The sequence below is a fragment of the Glycine soja genome, chromosome 17 (genome assembly GCF_004193775.1).
Source record: "Glycine soja cultivar W05 chromosome 17, ASM419377v2, whole genome shotgun sequence".
In the NCBI taxonomy this organism is placed as follows: domain Eukaryota; kingdom Viridiplantae; phylum Streptophyta; class Magnoliopsida; order Fabales; family Fabaceae; genus Glycine; species Glycine soja.
The window spans coordinates 16477526-16501945 of NC_041018.1; the positions used below are offsets into that span (position 1 = coordinate 16477526).

The window sequence follows — 24420 nt, forward strand, 5'->3', positions numbered from 1 at the left end:
ACTGTGACAACTTGAGTGCTATTAATATTTCTAAAAATCCTGTGCAACACAGCAGAACCAAGCACATTGACATTAGACATCACTATATCAGAGAGCTTGTTGATGATAAAGTTATCACACTCGAGCATGTTGACACTGAGGAACAAATAGCAGATATTTTCACAAAGGCATTGGATGCAAATCAGTTTGAAAAACTGAGGGGCAAGCTGGGCATTTGTCTGCTAGAGGAATTATAGCAGCTACTGCTATCTGAACATGCTCAAACGTCTCACTTAACATTAATAGCACGTTCACTACTAAGCCAAAACGAATTCGACCGTTGCTTCACACGTCCCTCTACATTCCTCACTCAAACTTATATTTTCGTGATAATCTCGTTTTCAGCATTCCCCAACAGCTCTCAGAAATTTGCGAAACCATTCCAAACGTTCTGCTTTTCCATGGCTACCTCACCAAAAGAAACCTCAGCTCCTGGTTCACCCGCTGTACCATCATCTCCATCATCCACCAAAGCACCATCAATCCAGGAACAACCTGAATTCCATATCCAACCCATACAGGTGATTCCTGGTCAAGCCCCTGTTCCTGAAAAACTGGTTCCCAAACGACAACAGGGTGTGAAGATTTCTGAAAACCCTAGCCTTGCAACAAGTCCTAGGGAAGTAGACACAGAGATGGATAAGAAGATCCGCAGTATTGTAAGTAACATTCTGAAAAATGCCTCTGTTCCTGATGCTGATGAAGATGTTCCAACATCTTCCACCCCAGATGTTGCTGTTCCTGATGCTGAGAAAGATGTTCCGACATCTTCCACCCCAAATACTGAAGTCCTCTCTTCACCCAGCAAAGAGGAATCAACAGAGGAAGAGGATCAAGCCACAAAGGAGACCCCTGCACCAAGGGCACCAGAACCTACTCCAGGTGACCTCATTGACCTGGAAGAAGTAGGATCTGATGAGGAACCCATTGCCAACAGGTTGGCACCTGGCATTGCAGAAAGGTTACAAAGCAGAAAGGGAAAAACTCCCATTAAGAGGTCTGGACGAATCAAGACTATGGCCCAGAAGAAAAGCACTCCAATCACTCCTACCACATCCAGACGAAGCAAAGTCGCAATTCCTTCCAAGAAGAGGAAAGAAATTTCCTCATCTGATTCTGATGATGATGTCGAACTAGATGTTCCCGACATCAAGAGGACCAAGACATCAGGGAAGAAGGTGCCTGGTAATGTCCCTGATGCACCATTGGACAACATCTCATTCCACTCCATTGGCAATGCTGAAAGGTGGAAATTCGTGTATCAACGCAGACTTGCCTTGGAAAGAGAACTGGGAAGAGCTGCCTTGGATTGCAAGGAGATTATGGACCTCATCAAGGCTGCTGGACTACTGAAAACTGTCACCAAGTTGGGAGACTGCTATGAGAGTCTAGTCAGGGAATTCATTGTCAACATTCCCTCTGACTTAACAAACAGAAAGAGTGATGAGTATCAAAGAGTGTTTGTCAGAGGAAAATGTGTTAGATTCTCCCCTGCTGTGATCAACAAATACCTGGACAGACCAACAGATGGAGTGGTGGATATTGCTGTCTCTGAGCATCAAATTGCCAAGGAAATCACTGCCAAACAAGTCCAGCACTGGCCAAAGAAAGGGAAGCTTTCTGCAGGGAAGCTAAGTGTGAAGTATGCAATTCTGCATAGGATTGGCGCTGCAAACTGGGTACCCACCAATCATACTTCCACTGTTGCCACAGGTTTGGGTAAATTTCTGTATGCTGTTGGAACCAAGTCCAAATTTAATTTTGGAAACTATATATTTGATCAAACTGTTAAGCATTCAGAATCTTTTGCTGTCAAATTACCCATTGCCTTCCCTACTGTATTGTGTGGCATTATGTTGAGTCAACATCCAAACATTTTAAACTACACTGACTCTGTGATGAAGAGAGAATCTCCTCTATCCCTGCATTACAAACTGTTTGAGGGGACACATGTCCCAGACATTGTCTCGACATCAGGGAAAGCTGCTGCTTCAGGTGCTGTGTCCAAGGATGCTCTGATTGCTAAACTCAAGGACACATGCAAGGTGCTGGAAGCAACCATCAAAGCCACCACAGAGAAGAAAATGGAGCTGGAACGGCTGATCGAAAGACTCACAGACAGTGGCATTGATGATGGTGAAGCAGCTGAGGAAGAAGAAGATCCAGCTGAGCAAGAAGAGGCAGCTGAGGAAGAGGAAGATGCAGCAGAAGAGACAGAATCAGATGATGATGATTCTGAAGCCACCCCATGACCATCAGACCTTTATTTTTGCTTTTACTAGTTATAGGGGCATGTCCCTTTGAACAATTGATTACTATCGGTCTGTAATATTTGCACCTTAAGTTCATGCATTCTACTTTTGTCAAATTCTGTCTAAAAAGGGGGAGTAATAGTATTATGCTTGCTATTATGCATGATTTTGAGTAGTAGGATACTATGTATGCATGATTCATGATTTTGAGGGGGAGTTGCATGTATATGATTTTGAGGGGGAGACTACTGCTGCTGCTGATGATGACTGATGGAAGCTACTAGAAGATGCTGCAGTAAGAGCATGGAGGCAGGGGGAGCAGATGGAGAAGACTAGTAGCTGATAGAAGATGCTGCAGTAAGCATGGAGACAGGGGGAGCAGGAGCAGAAAGCTGATGTCACGTGAGATGTCTTGAGATCATGGAGAAGACTTGTAGATTTGCAACTTGAAGAATTTCCGCTGTGCTTGATTACTCTGATAATGGAAGTTGCTGATCCCACTTGCATAACTGCTCGTACCTGCTCAGGAAGTGTCTAAGTATGTTTTAGACAAAATTTGCCAAAGGGGGAGATTGTTAGTGCTTAGCTCTACTGAGTTTTAAAAGACTGGCTAAGATTTTGTTAAAACATAAGCACTTAGACAATGAAGGAAAACTGGAGTTGCTGCACATGATGTCCAACGTTATGTCAAGGAATAAGATCGGGCTGCACAATGCACAAGGCAAGATAAAATGTCAAATGAAGAATTGAAGCTGCAGGATCCACGATGTCGGATACAATGTCCTGGACATCTTGCCCGAAAATACTGGAGTTGCTGCACAATGCACAAGGCAAGATAAAAGTCAAGTGAAGAAGTGAAGCTGCAGGATCCACGATGTCGGACACGATGTCCTGACATCCGGCCCGAAAATACTGGACACATAAATCTGTTATATCTTTAACAGATTATTGTGCAGTTAGCAAAAGATTAGATGATCTATCTTTAGGAACGAATTAAAAGATCATTAAAGTTCGAATTACAAACTAGAAGAGTTCGTTCAGGGATTAAAGATTAAAGATTAAAGATTCAAACTAAAAGATCAAACGTTATCTTTTAGATCTTTAAGTGCAGATTTTCAGGAAGAATGATAGATCTCATCCAGCACAAGAAGTTGCAGCCCAGATACGCACACTGCTATATAAACATGGAGGCTGCACGGGTTTGAGTACCAAGTCCGGGATTGAAGAGTGATTTTGTGAGTTTTGGGACTTGAGTATTTTGTGAGCCACCTTGATGGTACCCTAACATCAAGTGTTGGACCTGAGTGTGTAGAGTTGATCTCTTGTGTGTAGAGTTGATCTCTAGTGTGTAGGGTTGATCCCTTTTGTTCAGAGTTGATCTCTGGTGTGTCTTTGATTTATTTGTAAACACGGGAGTGTGATTGAGAGGGAGTGAGCGGGGTTCTCATATCTAAGAGTGGCTCTTAGGTAGAGATTGCACGGGTAGTGGTTAGGTGAGAAGGTTGTAAACAGTGGCTGTTAGACCTTGAACTAACACTATTTTAGTGGATTTCCTCCCTGGCTTGGTAGCCCCCAGATGTAGGTGAGGTTGCACCGAACTGGGTTAACAATTCTCTTGTGTTATTTACTTGTTTAAACTGTACACACTGTCAAATATAATCTGCATGTTCTGAAGCGTGATGTCGTGACATCCTGTACAACATCTGTCCCCAGTATCAGAATTTCAGGATGCATCGCACATTAGCTCAAATGGGGCTATCCAATCAGGTGCCTCCTTTTGCAACAAGTTGCATAATGGAAGGGCTACCTTGCTAAAATCTCTTTTAAAGCGCCTGTAGAATCCTGCATGACCAAGAAAAGATCACACCTCTCGCACGCAAAAAGGGTAAGGCAATTGTGAAATATCAAAAAATTTTGCAGGATCTACTTCAATGCCCTTATTGGAAATAATGTGGCCTAAAACTATACCTTGCTCAACCATAAAATGACATTTTTCAAAATTTAGAACAAGGTTAGTTTCAGTACATCTATTCAAAACTTTTTCCAAATTATCCAAACAAACATCAAAAGAGGATCCATATACACTGAAATCATCCATAAACACCTCTATGCAATTTTCTAAAAAATCACTAAAAAATACTAATCATGCACCGCTAGAAGGTACCAGGGGCATTGCACAGGCCGAAAGGCATCCTCCTATAGGCAAAAGTGCCGAAGGGGCAGGTGAATATGGTCTTTTCCTGATCCTCAAGAGCAATAGTGATTTGCATATACCCAGAAAAACCATCAAGGAAACAATAGTGAGATTTACCTGCCAGGCGTTCAAGCATCTGGTCAATGAATGACAGTGGAAAATGGTCCTTTTTGGTAACTTGGTTCAACCTCCTATAGTCGATGCAGACTCTCCAACTGTTCTGCACCCGAGTAGGAATAAGCTCCTCCTTCTCATTTTTTATCACGGTGAGGCCGATTTTCTTCGGGACTACCTGGACGGGACTCACCCATTGGCTGTCGGAGATAGGATAAATGATTCTAGCTTGCAAAAGCTTGGTTACCTCCTTCTTCACTACATCAAGAATCATCGGGTTGAGTCTTCTTTGTGGTTGTCTTACTGGTTTAGCCCCATCCTCTAAATTTATTCGATGCATACATGTGGATGGGCTAATACCAGGAATGTCCGTTAGGGTCCAGCCTATAGCCTTTTTATGCTTCTTGAGAACTGATAACAGCTTCTCCTCTTGCTTATCAGCAAGGGAGGCATATATAATTACTGGAAAACTTTTGCTATCATCCAAGTAAGCATATTTTAAATTTGACGGTAGAGGCTTCAATTCTGGTGTGGCTGGCTGGATAGTGGTAGAAAGAGATGGTTTCTCAGCCTGTACCTCATAAAGAAAGTCAGAAGTATGTGTACTTCCCGAAACATGGTTAGTTCTATCTGACTTTATAAAATCAATCTCAAGAGGTGAAACATCAGACATGTAATCAATATCAAATTCAGATTCACTCTCAGCATCAAATTCAGACATATGATCAAGTACAAATTCAGATTCAATGCATGAAGAGTGACAGGAATGCAGATTAGAATGAAGATCAGTCATGTATTCGTCAACAATATGGTCAATTATTTCAACACGAAATACAGAAAGATATTCAAATGGGTGTTTCATAGCATCAAGAATATTAAAATGAACAGTTATATCACCAAACTCCATAGATAGTGTGTCTGCATATACATCTATCTTAGTTCTAGCAGTTTTCATAAAAGGTCTGCCTAGAATGATGGGAACTGATCCTTTAGAAAATCCCTCCTCCGTATTCAAAATATAAAAATCAACCGGGAAAATCAGTTCACCAACTCTAACTAAGACATCCTCTATGAAACTAGCAGGATAGGCAACACTTCTATTAGCTAAATGAATTACCACATCAGTTGACTGCAAGGGGCCAAGAGATAGAGAATTAAAAATAGACATAGGCATAACACTAACAGAAGCTCCTAAATCTAGCATGGCATTGTCAAACTTAATGTTCCCTATAATACAAGGTATGCTGAATGTACCTGGATCTTTACATTTTTTAGGGATTTGGGGAAAAGATTTACCAATCAATGCAGAGACATTTCTGCCCATACTAATTCTTTCACTTCCATTAAGCTTTCGCTTATTAGTGCATAGCTCCTTCAAGAATTTAGCATATCTTGGAATTTTCTTTATTGCATCCAGCAGAGGTATGTTTACCTCTACTTTTCTAAATGTTTCCAATATCTCCTTCTCTGTCTCTTCCATTTTTTTGTTGGAAATTTCTCTTGGAGGGAATGGAAGAAGGATATGCTGCTTCTCTTTAGATTCACCTGCATAGAAATTGTTAGGTAACTTACTCTTTAAATTTTTGTCATCATCGTTTTCTGGAGTAGAGTGAAGTTGGGCAGGTTCATTTGCGGATGAGGAAGATGTTGCTGGTTGAGGTTCTTAACACTGCTTTCCCGACCTCAATGAAATGGCACTCACATTTTTGGGATTCTAGAAAGATTGAGAAGGCAATCTGTCAGAATTCTAGGACTATTGTTGATTTAACTGTGTAGCCAATTGTCCTATCTGATTAGTTAAGCTCTGAATAGAGGCTTTGGTCTCTTGTTGAAACTGCATGTTTTGCATAGTCATTTGCCTCACAAGTTCTTCAAGGGAAGGTTGCAGAGGGACCTCAACTGTTTGTTGTTTTTGGGGATGTTGCTGTTGTTGCTGTTGGATTGGTGGAGGAACGCATGGTCTGCTTGGGCCAGCAACATTTTGAAAATAAGGTTGTTGTTGCTACTGTTGTGAAGGATTCGACCATCTAAGGTTGGGATGATTCCTCCACCCGGGATTGTACCTGTTGCTGGAGAGGTCATAATTGTTCTGTTGTGGCTGATTTTGCTGCTGAGGTTGAGGAGGTCTATTGTAGATGTTTGCAGCATAAGCTTCAGGTTGTTCAATTGTTTCAGATTGTTGCACATAAGGGCAAAGGTCTGTGTGGTGGTCGGCAGAGGAGCATAAACCACAGAGTCTGGCGACAGGTGCAGATTTTTTATTCATGGCCAGTTGGGTTACTAGGTTAACCAAGGCATCTAGTTTACCTTCAACCTTCTTAGTCTCAACTGATGAAGATGAATTCGTGGCTACTTCATGCACTCCTATAAAGACAATAACATTATTTCTGGCACTAAATTGCTGGGAGTTGGAAGCCATCTTCTCAATTACACTTCTGGCTTCAGCAAGAGTCATGTCTCCAAGGGCTCCACCACTGGCAGCATCTATCATACTTCTCTTCATGTTTCTGAGTCCTTCATAAAAATATTGGAGGAGAAGCTGCTAAAAAATCTGGTGGTGAGGGCAACTGACACATAGTTTCTTAAATCTCTCCCAATATTCATATAAGCTCTCTCCACTGAGTTGTCTAATGCCTAAAATATCTTTTCTGATGGTTGTGGTCCTGGAAGCAGGGAAAATATTTTCTAAGAATACTCTCTTGAGGTCATCCCAACTCGTGATGGATCGCGGAGCAAGGTAATAAAGCCATTCCTTTGCCGCTCCCTCTAAAGAATGAGGAAAGGCCTTCAGAAATATGTGATCCTCCTGGACATCTGGAGGTTTCATGGTGGAGCAGACAATATGGAATTCTTTCAGATGTTTGTGCGGGTCTTCACCTGCAAGGCCATGAAACTTTGGAAGCAAATGGATCAGTCCAGTTTTAAGAACATATGGGACATCCTCATCAAGGTATTGGATGCACAAGCTTTTGTAGGTGAAATCAGGTGCAGCCATTTCCCTTAGAGTCCTCTCACGGGGTGGAGGTTGTGTCATGTTCTCAAAATGTTCAAAATTAGAATGTTCAAAACTATAATGCTCAAAATCACCAATAACAGAATGCTCAGGATGCTCAAAAGGTACTAAATGATGTCTAACTAATCTATGAAATGTCCTAACTATCTCAGGATCAAAGGGTTGTAAGTCAGATGGATTGCCTCTAGTCATACACTGTATTCAGCATGCACAACTAGTTGCCTTCTTATGCAAGTAACAGTGTAGGTTTGAACTACAACTACCATTAAATGATATCCAAATGACTTGAAATTTTGTGAGCAACCTTATAAAATGATGAGAAGATAGCACAAAAAAGTTCAAAAGAAAATTCAAAGTCTAACTATAGAAGCTAAAAATGATAAGTTAAGAGAAATAAGAGAATAATACTTGGAAAACAAAAAAACTTTTGACAGAATTGCAATTTTTGGAAGAAGGAGACCTCAGCCGGCCTATGGTAGGCTGCCACAACATGGGAAATTTTTTTCTACCCCAAATACATATATAATAATTGTGATTCTGATAACTGGAGCAAAAGTTATGACCGTTTGAAGTTTTGACAAAAATCAAATTTGTTACTTTTTTGGAACATTCAAATCTGACCAAACTAAGGGCTCCAGCTATTTTTCCCAGGAAATATGGATCAAGAGAAGTGACCACAAAAAAATTCAACCAAAAATAACAACTATAGCTACCAAAACAAAAAATCCCAATTAATTCAGCAAGTGTGGTCTCTAAAATCCGTCGCTAAGGGATTTCCACTACTACCCTGTTTTCCAGTTCACAAAAGTGGTTGCTAAATCCGTCGCAAAGCACTATTAACAGCAAAACACAAAAACTGAAACAGGGGAAGCGCTGAACAGAAAAACTAAAACAAAACACCACACTAAACAAAATAAAAAGACTCTAAACACACTTAACACAACACGAACACAACACATGAAAGCATAAAACAACTAAACATAAAACACGAATCACTAGCTATTATGAACCTTTGGACACTGCTCCCCGACAACAGCGCCAAATTTGATCGTGGTCGTACCCAAATCAAATAAACATTAAAATACAGTAACTAGGAACTGATCCTAGGCCGTTTCCCAACGAGCAATGATAAACCAAATGTTCATAACAGATAGTAGGAAATAGTAACAAATTAGGGGGGTTGTTTGCTTTTGTAAATTAAACTGCGAGTAAAATTGAATTAGAAAATATCAGAATTAAAATACGTTGCTTCTCCTTGATTCACAAGCAAGTCTCTTATCCTAGGTTGCGAGAATTTATCATTTATCAGTTCAACCACTTAATCCAACCCTAAATTAAATTACTAAGCGAAATTTAACATAAGGCATTCATTATGTGATTAAGCTACACATACACCAATTACTTATAAACGATCATTAAGCATGAACGTAATTTAAGCGCAGAGACAATTAATCAAGTACTAAGCATGCATGAATTAATAGCAACAAATTCAAAGTAATTAGTGAAGAGGAAAAACTGAACAGAATTTAACAGCAATAATAGAACCTCAAAGAGAACTATGCTTGATCCCCAAGAGAAAACAACGCTGGGGACTTAGCCTTCCATTAATCAATAGAGAACGAAATTTTATTGCTAAAACGAAAAGCCAAAACTGGAATTGCAAAAACGAAAAAAAAGGAGAAAGAGATGAGAGGGCTAAAACTAAAAACGGAAACAGGAGAGAGAGAAGAGAGAGCCTAAACTAGAACCTTGGTGCTGTTATATAGTTTTTTTTTCCAGCCCCAAAGCTTACAAATCTGTTTTAAATTCAAGCCCATAAATAAAATGAAATCAAATCTAGATAAGATAAGATAAGATAAGATCTAGATTAAATAATATCTAGATGAGATCAAATCTAAATAATATCTAGATAAGATAAAGTCTAGATAAGATAAAATTTTGTAGAATAAAATAGTCTGTCCTCTTCAAGTTCAAGCCCAATTCTGGATTCAAGCCCAATGCTTCATTAATTCTTGAAATTAGATTAAAAACATCAAATTAGCTGAATGTGCCCAAATAATAAAACTGCCTAATTAATTTGACAATTAAGATTAATTAGTACGTAAAATGGTGCAAAAAGGGTTAAGAAATAGGAGAAAATGATGGCACATCAGACACCAATAATGACAAAGTCGAAACACAAGTGTCATACCCTAATTTCGTCCGAGGACCTTTGCTTGATGACATGCAACTTTTGTTTGGTCCTTGTGAGGTGCTTGGCACCCATCATTAGGCAATTTGTGAAGTTCCGGGTCATGCCGGAAATCAAAAGAAAATATTGATGCCCAATCCGTAAGGTTCCGTGACACACCGGAGATCAAATGGAAGCGTTGTTGCACAATTAGTGAGGTTCCGTAACATTCCGTAAGTCAAAAAGGGGATGATTATGTGATCCGCAAGGTTCCGTAACATTACGGAAAGAAAACAAGTATCGTTACGAAATTCGTAAGTTTCCGTAACTTTATGAAAAAAGAATCACCAAAAAAGGCAGGGGGTGTATTTAGTAAAAATGGGGGTGCAAATAGCAACCAGGCCCACTTGGGCCCTCCAGAAGATTCCTCCAGAAGGCTGTTGCTTCTGGAGGAAGCAACCCTGCTCGCCTGGGCGATCTGGGTGGCAAGCTTCTCCCCCAATTTTCTATAAATAGGGGGAGAAGTGAAGTAGAAAAGGGTTCAGCCCCTTAGGCACTTTTCTCTCTTTCGAATTTGCTTAGGAAAATTGTTTCCGTGAAGAAAATCTAAGCCGAAGCGCTTCCGTAACGTTTTCGTGAGTGATTTCGCGAAGGTTTTTGACCGTTCTTCGACGTTGTACATCGATCTTCAGTCTTCAACGGGTAAGTACCTCAAACCAAGCTTTTCAATTCATTCTATGTACCCGTGGTGGTCCACATTTGGTTTCATGCATTTTTATTCTCGTTTCATTCACTTTTTATACCCCCTTTTGACGTGCTTAAGCCATTTTATTTAAGTCATTTCTCGCTTAACCTAAAAATAAAATAAATTTCCACCGATCGTTTGAATTGTATTATCCGTTAACTTTGGTTGAAATGAATTCCGACCGATCGGTCGTGCCGCAACCACATTGGAAACCAAAAAAAGAGGTAAATAATAATATAATAATAAAAAAATAAAAATACCCCTTTAGTAAAATAAAGCGAAAAATCAATTGGACGTTTTCTCTTTGGGATTTCTCATTCTTAATCGAATTGACTAATAACTAAAGTGAAACTAAGGCTAAAATCAACTCGCCTAGTCAAGCTCGTCCACAAAAATAGGTTTTTGAAGTTTATCATTTCAATTTCTTACTAAGTAAAATGGATCATTTTTAAGGTCCAACGCCTTAAAATGATCACCTTTCAAGTAAAAAAGAATCACTTGATTCACGCATAAGAAAGAACTACGTAGGTCTAATTTCCTCATTGCAATTGAGGAATGCGTAGGAGCAAAGGGAAAAATATAAAAAGGGCATAAAAGATATAAGAACGTAAAGGGAATGTAAAAATCAAAGTCATGTTTGCACATTCGATTAAAGGCTGCCGTCCCTTGTGACGGACGTGTGGGGTGCTAACACCTTCCCCGTGCATAAATACAACTCCCGAACCTTTCACTTAAAAATTCGTAGATCGCGTCTTTTCCGGTTTTTCCGACGTTTTCCTCAAATAAACGTTGGTGGCGACTCCGCGCGTATTCCTTTCGTGGAACACGCATCCCGCGAGTCACGCATCGCCCTCCCGCCGAAGGGTAGGTTGCGACAACAAGCAATAATGATTTTCAGATCAGACACCGATAATGACAAAGTCGAAACACAAGCAATAATGATTTTCAGGTAAAAGTGTCACTTTCACTTCACAAGAATCCACTTGCCCATCATGAATCCACAACCAATAATGATTTTTAGGTGCTCTTACTGCTGGAGAGTCATCTTATATACCCCCTACCACACCTCATATTAGACTGAATATATTTTGGTATCATTAGGAGTATCAAAATCCGTACCTTGCCAAGCACCTGCAAAAATGGGCAGCTTGGTTGCATAAAAAACACATATCCTATCGATGCAAATACCCATTGCAAATACAATGCATTCTCCAAATCTTTTTGTGCATACCAAAATGAAATAAACAAATATGTATTTTTATTCACAAATAATGGTCATTACAGCTACAAAATTGTTTATAACACTTAAAGAAATACATGTAAAACACCAAAGTGGTTGTTCGGATCTCATCCAAAGCTTTCTACATTGGATGCTTTTAACTCTTAAAAAATATACTACCCATTTTTTCCATAATGTTGTCATGGTCTTGATGTCTTGTGGTGTGCCATCACCAAACCACTACAAATTATAAAAAATAAGTAATTAGTCGTTTTCATTTAAAAAAGGAATAAAAAGAATTACTCAAGTCAATCCTTTGGGGATAGTAAATATACCATAGTCTAATCATTCTTCAACTCCTCGCTAATTATGTTTCAGATTCAATGCATGACATAATAGCCATACTCATAGCCTCCACTTTGAACGTGACTTTACATTCAATGGGAAAAATAATTCAATCTTACAATTCAGATGTTAAACAACATTATCAGTCCCAAATAACCAGTAATTGTATGACTAACCTTTACTTCAATCCACCGGGGTGTAGTTTGATCAATTTTTCCGTCAAAAGTAGTCTTTAATGTCTTAAATGCACTGCATTGAAAGATTTAGACGTATAAATGAGGAGCAAACTATTTACGTATCCACATTTAGAAAACATTAAATGAATTAAAATATGAAACTGAACTTGTTAATTGTAGCTTTTATATGAACATCGGGCTTCTTATGCAACGAACACTCTTTACAGTGATACCATAAATATTACTTACTGATTCAAATAAGCTCCTAGGTACACCTCCTGTTGGGATTCCTTAACCCATCTTTTGATGTAATCTTGACATTGCCCATGTATATCTTTTGCATTGTGTATCCACTAAGGATTAAGGAATCCATACACTAAACCATGACCCAAGCTAGAACTCCACTCACCCATATACTTATTTTGAACATTTGAAAATAAAATTTAACATGATGTATATAGCACATGAATATGGATTTAATAGTCAATGATATGAAATTTACTTACATGATCCACAGATGTAGTATTGCTATGTTCAAACATTTGTCGCCTGATATTAATTCATTGACATCAGCATGTGTTAAGAACAAGGATGCATCTACAGTTGGAATCCCAAATTTAGTAACATCCCACACAAACTGAATAGGCTTCTCATAAATGTCGTACAGGCTCTTAATCAACTCACGCAAGGGGTCACCTACAACAGCATCATTCAACTGTTTAACAACTTTAGTCACTTTATTTGGAGTAATAACTGAATCCTATATGGTTAACGAAAACAATAATTAAACTAATATTAGTAACTAATTTATAAATATGTATCAATGTATTAATGTGTTTTACATAAAAACAAAATTACCTCAATCATCTGATACCAGAGTTACAATGGGTGTCGGCCATGTAATGAATGTGTGAAGGACCTGGCTGACATACTGAATTTTTGACGTTGGCAACGAGACTTCAGCATCACTGTCAATAACTTTTTCAACGCTAACCCTTATGACATCATCTGTATACGCCACGCTATGTATGGTAGACCCTCGCTCATATATTTTTCCCAAGGCCACAAACTATGTAGAATGTTGACGTTGCACATGTCATACCCTAATTTCGTCCGGGAGTACTTGCGTTTGGTCCTTGAACCTTGTTTTCTCCCTTCGGAACCCTCGAAACAAGCATTGTTGCATAATCCATAAAGTTTCACAACATTCCAAAAGGAAAAACAAGCATCGTTGCGTAATCTGTAAAGTTCTGCAACGTTTCGGAAATAAATAAATAAAAAAAACACCAAGAGGGGGTGTACTTAGTGAAAAAGGGGGGTTCAAATAGCAACCAAACCCACTTGGGCCTTCTTGAGTGTTCCAAAAGAAGGCGGTGCCTTTTGGTGGAAGCAACCCAGCTTGCCTGGGCGAGCTGGGCGGCAACCACCTCCCTCTTTTCTCCTATAAATAGGGGAAGGAGGATAGAGCAAATGAGTTTAGCCCTTCTGGTATTGAGAAATCTCTCGAAATTAGTGAGAAAAATTTTTGCCGTGAAAAATATCCAAGTCGAGGTGCTTCCGTGACGCTTTCGAGACGTTTCCATAAGTGATTTCGTGGAGATTCTTCACCATTCTTCATCGTTCTTCATTCGTTCTTCGTCGTTCTTCGGTCTTCAACCGGTAAGTTCCCGAAATCGAATCTTTCAATTCATTCTATGCACTCTTAGTGGTCCCTACTTGTTTTGTGTACTTTTGTTTTCATTACGTTTATTTTCCGTACCCCCTTTTAACGAGCTTTTAACTGTTTATTTAAGCCGCTTCTTACCTAATAAGTGATAAAAATGCATTTTAACCGATCATTTGTGTTGCAACGTCGTTTAATCACCATTAAAGCAAAAATCTAACCGATCATTCACACTGTAACCACGGTTAAACCAGAAAAAGTAAAAATAATAATAAAATAATCAAAATATCGTTGAATAAAATAATCAAAAAAATCAATCGGACGTTTTTCTTTGGAAGTTTCCTTGAATGAATTGACTAATAACCAAAGTGAAACTAAGGCTAAAATGAACTCACAAATCAAGCTTTGTCCGCAAAAATCACTAAAAATCATTTTAAGGTCCAACGCCTTAAATGGTCCTCTTTGCTTTTCTCGGTTAACATGGACCTTTCAAAAGCATAAAAACCAACATGTAACTTTACCGCTTTTGCAAGAACTACGTAGGTTTGATTTCCTCATCGCAATTGAGGATATGTAGGAGCAAAAGCCTTAAGATTGTTAATGGTCCAACGCCTTAACATTTCTCTCCTTTCAAAATCAAAAGATCGTTTAATGGTCCAAACGCCTTAAATGACCTTTATTCGGTTAAAATTGATCTTGCGAAAAAAGATCAAAACAACTTAACCAACGTTTAGTTCTAAAAGAACTACGTAGGTCTGATTTCCTCATCGCAATTGAGGATACGTAGGAATGAGGGAATCACCCTTGTCGACCACAAAAAGATAAAAAATGCAAAAAGCCCATAAAAAACATAAAAACATAAAAAGGGAAAATAAAACAAATTGAAGACATGATATTGCACATTTGATTAAAGGCTGTCGTCCCTTGTGACATACGCGTGGGGTGCCAATACCTTCCCCGAGCGTAAAAACAACTCTCGAACCTTTCACACTTAAAGTTCATAAACCACACCTTTCCAGTTTTTTTGACGTTTTCCTCAAATAAACGTTGGTGGCAACTCTGCGTGCCTTCCTCCCTTGGAAGACGCACCCGTGAGCCCTCGCGTCGCCCTCCCGCCGAAGGGTAGGTTGCGACAGTTGGCGACTCCACTGGGGACTGTTTTTAGAGAGTTAGGTCTTCTAATCTCGTGCAATATCATGACTTCCTTTTTATCGGTTTCCTTTTATTTCTCTTATGTTCTTATATATAACTCTTTGATGCTTTTAGTGTGTTTTTGAAATGTATGCATGAGATAGATATTTATTCATTTGATGCACACAACACCAACACCTTTTTTGCACACACGGTGAGTTGAAAAGGGGCCCTATACCCGGGTCCATGGGAACATAAGGAGTGGAGGTGAATCTGTGGTCATGCTAGGTCTCTGACTTGCTTGATAATAGTGAACCCTCATCTAGAGTTTTTCTCTTTGATAACATATTATTGCTGGTAGTCCCTACTGCCGCAATATGTTTGTCGAAGAGGATGATACCTCAAGAAACCATCAAGAGAGATATGACCACCTTGGGAATTATCACTAAAAGCCTTTTAGTTCCTCCCGTTTAGGCCCCTAAAATAGGGGCATGAAGCAAACACGCTATGTGCCTTTTAAACATTACCATGCATGTAACTTAAATGTCATGTACACCTTTGCTTATGATTATTTGTGGATATTGCCATGCTGTGTACATCTCCTTGTTACCGTTTTTTCGCATCTGCATCATGTCATCACGCACGCATTGCATTTTGATCCCCTCATTTGTCATGAGAAGTCGGAAGGTCCGTGTCACCTTCTTAAATGCATGCATCGAGCACTGTGCTGCCCAAATGCTGTATTTAAAAAAGAGATAATCTCCTAGGCTCTCGTGTCCATAAAATGCATCTGTGCCATAAGCATTTCTTCATGCATTCATCCATTTTACCCGTGATAGATGTCGAAGTCTTGATTCGCAAAGATTTTTTTATTCCACTTTACTAAAACATGGGATCGAGTCAGGTGCCTTGGCTTAAAAATAGGTTCTATCGGGTCACGATCAAGAGCCTAGGAGTCGCCAGTCTGAAAGAGTTAGGACAATTGATGGATCAACTCCAGCGACAAACCTTTCGCAAAACCTATGGTAAGATCTGGGACCTAACTATGGCGGAGGTCTCCACGGAGGCCATTGCCTCCCTTGCCCAATATTATGATCAGCCTTTGAGGTGCTTCACCTTTGGGGACTTCCAGTTAACACCCACGGTGGAAGAGTTTGAAGAGATCCTGGGATGCCCTCTGGGAGGAAGGAAACCATATCTTTTCTCAGGCTTCTATCCCTCCTTGGCTAGAATTTCCAAAATAGTCAAAATCTCGACACAGGAATTGGACCGGGGAAAGCAAGTAGAAAATGGGGTGGTTGGAGTACCAAGGAAATGTTTGGAAGCAAAGGCGAGAACCTTGGTAAGATGAATGGGCCCTGTTCATGGACGTCCTGGCGCTCACGATCTTCAGAGTGGTCATCTTTCCAAATATAGATGAGTTGGTGGACTTGGCAACGATTGATGCTTTTCTCGCCTTTCATGACCGCAAGGAAAGCCCGGTTGTCGCTATCTTAGCCGATCTATATGACACATTTGACCGAAGATGTGAGAAGAACAGTGCAAGGATCATTTTTTGTACACCAGCCCTCTACGTATGGTTAGTTTCACACCTTTTCCGCCAAGAGGTGAGACACGTTTGCCCGCTAGAAGGCCACCGCTCATGCACCGAGAAAAAGGAGGCAAACTGGAACCGACTCTTAGCAAGCAAAGAAGAAGCGTTTGTCAATTGGTTCCCCCGATGGAAAGAAGGAAGAACCGGGATTCTTATTTCGTGCGAAGGATTTCCAAATGTTCCCTTGATGGGGACGAGGGGTTGCATTAATTACAATCCTGTCCTCGCCATAAGACAACTTGGCTACCCTATGAGAGGGGCACCATTAGAGGAAGGGCTCACACCTTTTATTGCGCGAGGTTTCAGTAGCACCAACATGAGGGTGCTTCAGAAGGTTCGCAAGGCATGGGAAATGGTGCAAAAAAAGGAGGAGGAACTTAGGGGAAGTAACAACGGGCCCATCAGCGGTTACCATAGGTGGTTGAAAGCCTACGCACAAGGTCTGGATTGGCTCCCGAACTTAAGCTCCGAAGAGAGGAAAGGGACCAATCGCGAGTGGATTGCAGATTCTGAAGGACGAATTGAAGACTTGCCTAAGGTCAAAGAGGAGTTTGTCTCAGCGGTTATGCGAGATCGAAACAAACATGTTGGCCATCATCAGCAAGTACAAAGAAGAATAAAATTTGGCCACCGCCCACGAGCACAAAGTGGCGGACGAATACGCCCGAGTGTACACGGAAAAGGAGGCGAGAGGAAGGGTGATTGACTCATTACATCAAGAAGCGACGATGTGGATGGACCGGTTTGCTCTTACTTTGAACGGGAGTCAAGAACTTCCCCGATTACTGGCAAAGGCCAAAGCAATGGCGGACACATACTCTGCTCCCGAGGAAATCCACGGGCTCCTCAGCTATTGTCAGCATATGATAGACTTGATGGCCCATATAATTAGGAGCCGTTAGGGAGTTTGTATTGTCACTCAGATCTTGACTAGTTATAACTTTCTGAATAAAATAAGTTTATCCCATGATTTTACTCCAAAAATCAGTGCGAATCAAATGACTCCCACACTTTATCTCTAGCATGCATTCATTCCTCGTTACGTACTGCTCACATTTTGGTCTCTTTAGGATCAACGCCATAACTAAACGCGCCCTAAGGCATCCCTATCGCACCAGATCCAAGTCTAGGACGATGGGTGACCTAGAGGAAGTGCAGCAACCGATGAAAGCCGACATGTCGGCTTTGAAAGAACAAATGGCTTCTATGATGGAGGCCATGCTGGGAATGAAACGACTAAAGCAGAGTAACGCGGCCACCGCCGTCGCCACTAGCACGGTTGTCGAGGCAGACCCGGCTCTCCTGACTGCTACGCACCATCCCATTCCAAACATTGTGGGACGAGAGAGAAGTACACTGGGGCATGTCAGCAACCCCCATCCAGGGTACAACCGAGGTGCTTACCCCTACGATTTACCACCTAAGTACACACCACCAGCCATGCATGAAGACATGGGTCACATTACTCCCCTCATCCTTGAAGGGGAGCCTCCTTGGCATCCTGACGGGGTCCACGAGAATCCTTGAGAGCACCCAACGCACTACCTCAACCCAACATCACAGGAGAGTCTCGAAACCACCCAACACAACCAATGTTTCTGTTCGTGGGAGGGCCGCCCTCGGCAGCGGAAGGAAAGGAAAAACTTGATCTCATCGAAGAGAGATTGAGGGTCGTTGAAGGATTCGGCGATTATCCGTTCGTAGACATGACCGACCTGTGCCTGGTGTCAGACGTCGTCATCCCTTCGAAGTTCAAGGTACCTAACTTCGATAGGTACAAAAGGACGACATGTTCTACGAAGTCTTACAAAAGGCAGGCATGATTCCCCGTGGCAAGCACAAAGAGGATTCATGTTTAATGCATTCGGGTGTACTGCATGATATGGAAACGTGTTCAGCGGTGAGGGATCTATTACATCAAATGATAGACCAAGGCTGGCTTGAGGTCAGCAATGAGGGGGGGGGGAGGAACAACATATATGCATGCAGTCGGCAGACAAGGAAGGTCCTAAAAAGCCTAAACCCTTGGTAATACACTTCACCAGGGATACGACTCCCCAAAGGCCCCCACACCCCTCGACAATGTCAGGCGTTAGATCGATTCCGTTTCCTTACAAGAACAGTCGCGCAGTTCCATGGAGGTACGCCCCTCTGGGCGGTAGGAAGGAAGAAGCTACCCATATCGGCTCATTATCGGCCAAAGTAACCAACATCACCGGGCTGAACGACATAACCCGCAGTGGTCGCATGTTTGCACCCCCTGGCCTGCCAACGCAGCCCGCAAACTTTAAAGGGAAAGCAAAGGTGATCGAAGGACAAAATGTCAAGGTGATCCCCACACCGGGCGAGGATGTTCCGACAAAGAAATTTGCTGAGGGATGAGAGGGCTGTGACAAGAAAGAGGTATCACTCGAGGAGGCTAGCGAGTTCCTCCGTATTATCCAACAAAGCGAGATCGAAGTCATTGAACAACTCAATAAGACCCCGACTAGAGTCTCCCTTCTGGAGCTTCTCATGAGCTCTAAGCCTCACCGAGATTTGTTGGTAAAAGTCTTGAATGAAGCTCACGTAGCCCAAGACATGTCCGTAGAAGGCTTTGAGGGAATCGCAATAACATCACAGCCAACAATTACCTCACTTTCATTGAAGAGGAAATCCTCGCCGAGGAGAGAGGGCATAATAGGGCTTTACATGTGTCGGTCAAATGCATGGAACATGTTATGGCCAAAGTACTCATCGACAACGGCTCAAGCCTGAACATGATGCCCAAGAGCATGTTGGAGAAGTTGCCATTTAACGCCTCCCACCTGAGGCTGAGTTCCATGGTGGTCTGTGCCTTCCATGGCAGCCGCTGAGAGGTAAGGAGAGAGATCGACCTCCCAGTACAGATAGGGCCTCATACCTGTCGAGTTACATTCCAAGTGATGGATATCAATCCGGCCTACAACTGTCTTTTGGGGCGTCCATGGATCCACTCAGTGGGAGTCTTCCCCTTCACACTCCACCAAAAGCTGAAGTTTGTAGTGGATGGACATTTGGTCATAGTATCAGGTGAGGAAGATGTCTTGGTAAGTTGTTCTTCCTCTATGCCGTATGTGGAAGCTGCGGAGGAGTCGTTGGAAACGAATTTCCAATCTTTTGAGGTAGTAAGCATCGCTTCCGTAGATTCCCTCCCTAGGCAGCCCCGCCTGTCTGGTGCGACAATGATGGTGGCCCAGGTGATGTTAGGGCACGACTACGAGCCCAGAATGGGTTTGGGCAAGAACAACAGCGACAGGGCCGACCTAGTAAGTGTCAAAGGAAACCACGGGAAATTTGGGTTAGGCTATAAACCAACGCAGGCTGACGTAAGGAAAAACATTTCGGGAAGGAAGAACAAAGGCGAAGGTCCGCGGTTGGGACAGCAAGCCAAAGAGGTTTCGCCGTGCCACATTAGCAGAAGCTTCGTGAGTGCAGGTTTAAGACGCGAAGGACAAGTCGCCACGATATACGATGAGGAATCCCCGAGGAGATCAGATTTGGTATAGCCATGCCCTCCCGACTCCCAACTAGGGAATTGGTGGGTGGAGGAACACCTGGACATTTACATGACAAGCATAATGTAACCTTTTTAGCTTTAAAACTCTATGGACGGGCCTAGACTTTAGGGTTTCCTTTTGTTAAGGCATTATGTCTTTTGTTCTCGAATTTATAATATAAAGATTTTTCTTTATCTGTTCTTGCGCCTCTACCCATTCTCATTCATTTGCATGTTTATTTCCTTGTTACGCTTAAACGGTACAGATTCAACGACGAGTCCCACCAAGGTACTAATACCGGGGACCCAGCCGTCGATTTCGAGCAAGAAGCGAGTTGGACAAAGGATGAAGAAGACGAAGACGTAGGGCTTCCCCCAGAGCTAGAGAGGATATTTACTCATAAGGATCAAGAGATAAGGCCCATCAAGAAGAGACAGAACTCGTAAACTTAGGTACCGGCAGTGAAAAGAAGGAAGTAAAAGTAGGCACGGGTATGACCGCCCCATCCATGAAGAATTAGTGGCCCTGCTGAGGGACTACCAAGACGTCTTTGCTTGGACGTATCAAGACATGCCTGTAGAAGCAAGCTTCATGATGAATCAAGATTGATTCAAGGAGTTTTGATGATAACAAAGATGATGACAAAAAGCTCAAAAGTCAAGATCACTTCATGATAACAAAGATGATGACATTCAAGAATGAGTTCAAGATTGAGTCAAGAACACTTCAAGGATCAAGAGGAAATTTGATTTCAAGAATCAAGAATCAAGATTCAAGACTCAAGACTCAAAGATTCAAGAATCAAGAGAAAAATTAATCAAGATAAGTATTAAAATGTTTTTTCAAAACATTGAGTAGCACAAGAAGTTTTCACAAAATCATTACCAAAGAGTTTTACTCTTTAGTAATCGATTACCAGATTATAGTAATCGATTACCAGTGGTTTTAAAACGTTAAGATTTTCAAAATTCAAAATGAAGAGTCACATCTGTTGATGTGTAATCGATTACACCTTTATGGTAATCGATTACCAGTGACTGATTTCGAAAAATTCATTTCCAAAAGTCACATTTCTTCAAGTGACTTGTTTCTGAAGATTCTTTCAAAAGCCATATCTTTTTAAGTGATTAGTTTTAAAGGAATTGCCAAGAGTTACAAGTTTTGACTTGAGTCATCAAGAAACTATAAATATGTGACCTTGGCATGAAACATTTGAACAACACATTCATATCCATCATCTTTTTCAATCATTCAATCTTTCAATCTATCTTTCAACATCTTCTTTCATTTCTTTCATAACTTTCTAGTTTCATCTTCTCTTCATCTTTCTAAAAGTTTTTTATCAAAACTTTCCCTTCCAAGAAAAGTTCTTTATTCAAAAACTTGTGCTATTCATCTTTTCATTCTCTTTCCCCTTTGCCAAAAAGAATTCGCCAAGGACTAACTGCCTGAATTCTTTTTATGTCTCTCTTCTCCCTTTTCCAAAAGAACGAAGGACTAACCGCCTGAATTCTTTTGTGTCTCCCTTCTCCCTTGTCAAAGAATTCAAAACGACATAGTCTGAGAATTCTTTTGATTCTTCCCTTTCCCATACACAAAAGATTTCAAAGGACTAACCGTCTGAGAATTCTTTTGTTTCCCCATTCACAAAGTTTCAAAGGATTAACCGCCTGAGAACTTTGTCTTAACACATTGGAGGGTACATCCTTTGTGGTACAAGTAGAGGGTACATCTACTTGGGTTATTGACTGAGAACAAGAGAGGGTACATCTCTTGTGGATCAGTTCTAGTGGAGGGTACATCCACTAGGTTGTTCAAAGAGAACAAGGGAGGGTACATCCCTTGTGGATCTTTGCTTGTAAAAGGATTCTTACAAGGTTGAAAAGAAATCTCAAGGACTACAGGTCGCTTGGGGACTGGATGTAGGCACGGGTTGTTGCCGAACCAGTATAAAACTCTTGTGTGTTTGTCTCCTTCTTCCCTACTCTTTTAATTTTCGCTGTGCACTTTAATTACCGCTTTTACTTTTGGTTAAGTTTCTTCTCTATTCTTTATTTTCTTAACAACATAGTAAAAGCCTAGAAGAGTAAATTTTTAATTAGTAAAGGTTTAGGAATAATTAATTCAACCCCCCTTCTTTCATGGATGGTTTCTCAGGCTACAATCAGATAAAGATGGTGCCAGAGGATATGGAAAAGACCATGTTCTTCACCCTCTAGGGAACGTTATGCTATAAGGTGATGTTCTTTGGGCTCAAGAATGCAAAGGTAACCTATCAACGGGCTATGGTGGCTTTGCTCCACGACATGATGCACCCAGAGATCGAAGTCTACGTAGACGACATGATCGATAAGTCTAAAACTTAGCAGGAACACCTCGTCAACTTATAGTGGTTGTTCGAAAGGCTTAGGATGTATCAATTGAGGTTGACACCCGCCAAGTGCACCTTCGGGGTAAAGTCAAGAAAATTGTTGGGTTTCATGGTAAGTCAGAAAGGAATAGAGGTGGACCCCGAAAAGGTAAAAGCCATCCTTGAGATGCCAGAACCATGTACCGAGAAGCAGGTCCGAGGTTTCCTAGGGCATTTAAAATACATTGCCAGATTCATATCGCAGCTCACAGCTACCTGTGAGCCGCTATTCAAGCTCTTACGCAAGAACCAGTCCGTCCATTGGGACGAGGACTGTCAAGAGGTGTAACACCCTGATATATATATCTATATATTAATAATTATGTTTGATGTTTGATTATTTGTTGTGTTATTTTTATCCGTAATTATTGTCAAGGAGGTTAATTTAGTTAATAGAAGGGTGTGGGTAGATAAGAATCTAGCTTCTCAAAGAAGCCTCTTGAGAAAGCTTCTCAAAGAAGCCACGGGGAAGCTTCTTGAGGAAGCCTCTTGTCATACCCTAATTTCGTCCGGGTATTATTATTTGATGATATACAACCTTTGATTGGCTGCTTCGAGATACTTGGCACCCTTTGTTGCACAATATGTGAAGTCCCGAGACGTGCCGAAAATCAAAAGGAAGCAGGCTTACGCGATTCGTGAAAATTCCGTAATGTGACGGAAATCGAAAGAAGATGTTTTTCGCAATCCGTGAGTTTTCGTAACTTCTTCGAAAGCTAAAAAAGAGTAAATACATAATCCGTAAGGATTCGTAACCTTGCGGAAGGAAAATAAGTATCGTTACGAAATTCGTAAAGTTTCGTAACGTTACGGAAAAAGAATTACCAAAAAAGGTAAAGGGGTGCATTTAGTAAAAAGGGGGGTACAAATAGCAATCATGCCCACTTGGGCCTTCCAGATTCTTCCTCCAGAAGGCTGTTGCTTCTGGAGGAAGCAACCTTGCTCGCCTGGGCGAGCTGGGTGGCAAGCTCCTCCCCTATTTTGCTATAAATAGGGGGGAGGAGTGAAGGGAGAAGGGGTTCAGCCTTCTTAGCACTTCTTATTCTCTCGAAATTGCTGAGGAAAATTATTTCCATGAAGAAAATCCAAGCCGAGGCGCTTCCGTAACGTTTCCGTGAGTAATTACGCGAAGATTCTCGACCGTTCTTCAACATTCATCGTTCGTTCTTCGTTTTCTTCAGTCTTCAACGGGTAAGTACCTCAATTTGAGCTTTTCAATTTATTCTATGTACCGTGGTGGTCCACATTTTGTTTCATGTATTTTTATTTTCATTTTCATTCGCTTTCTATACCCCCTTTTGACGTGCTTCAGTCATTTATTTAAGTCATTTCTCGCCTAATCTAAAAATAAAATAAATTTCCGCCGATCATTTGAATTGTATCATCCGTTAATTTTGGTTAAAATGAATTCCGACCATTCGTTCGTGTCGTAACCACGTTGGAAATCAAAAAAGAGGTAAAATAATAATATAATAATCAAAAAAATATCTTTTAGTAAAATGAAGCACAAAAATCAATCGGACGTTTTCTCTTTGGGATTTCTCATTCTTAATTGAATTGACTAATAACTAAAGTGAAACTAAGGCTAAAATCAACTCGCCTAGTCAAGCTCGTCCACAAAAATAGGGTTTGAAAGTTTATCATTTCAGTTTCTTACCAAGTAAAAAGGATCATTTTTAAAGGTCCAACGCCTTAAAAATGATCACAAATTCAAGTAAAAAGAATCGCTTGATTCACTCTTAAGAAAGAACTACGTAGGTCTAATTTCCTCTTTGATAGAGGGTACGTAGGAGCAAGAGCCCCCGCTTTTGTCGACCTCAAAAAATAAAAAGAACTA

At 40.9% G+C, this 24420-nt stretch overlaps 1 non-coding gene across 1 annotated transcript; it reads left to right on the forward strand.

Moving 5' to 3' along the window:
- The first annotated feature begins 7148 nt into the window (after positions 1-7148).
- LOC114394346 lies at positions 7149-7255 on the forward strand. Its single transcript, XR_003662746.1, has one exon. It is a non-coding gene; the product is annotated as a small nucleolar RNA R71 (small nucleolar RNA).
- Positions 7256-24420: the final 17165 nt, after the last annotated feature.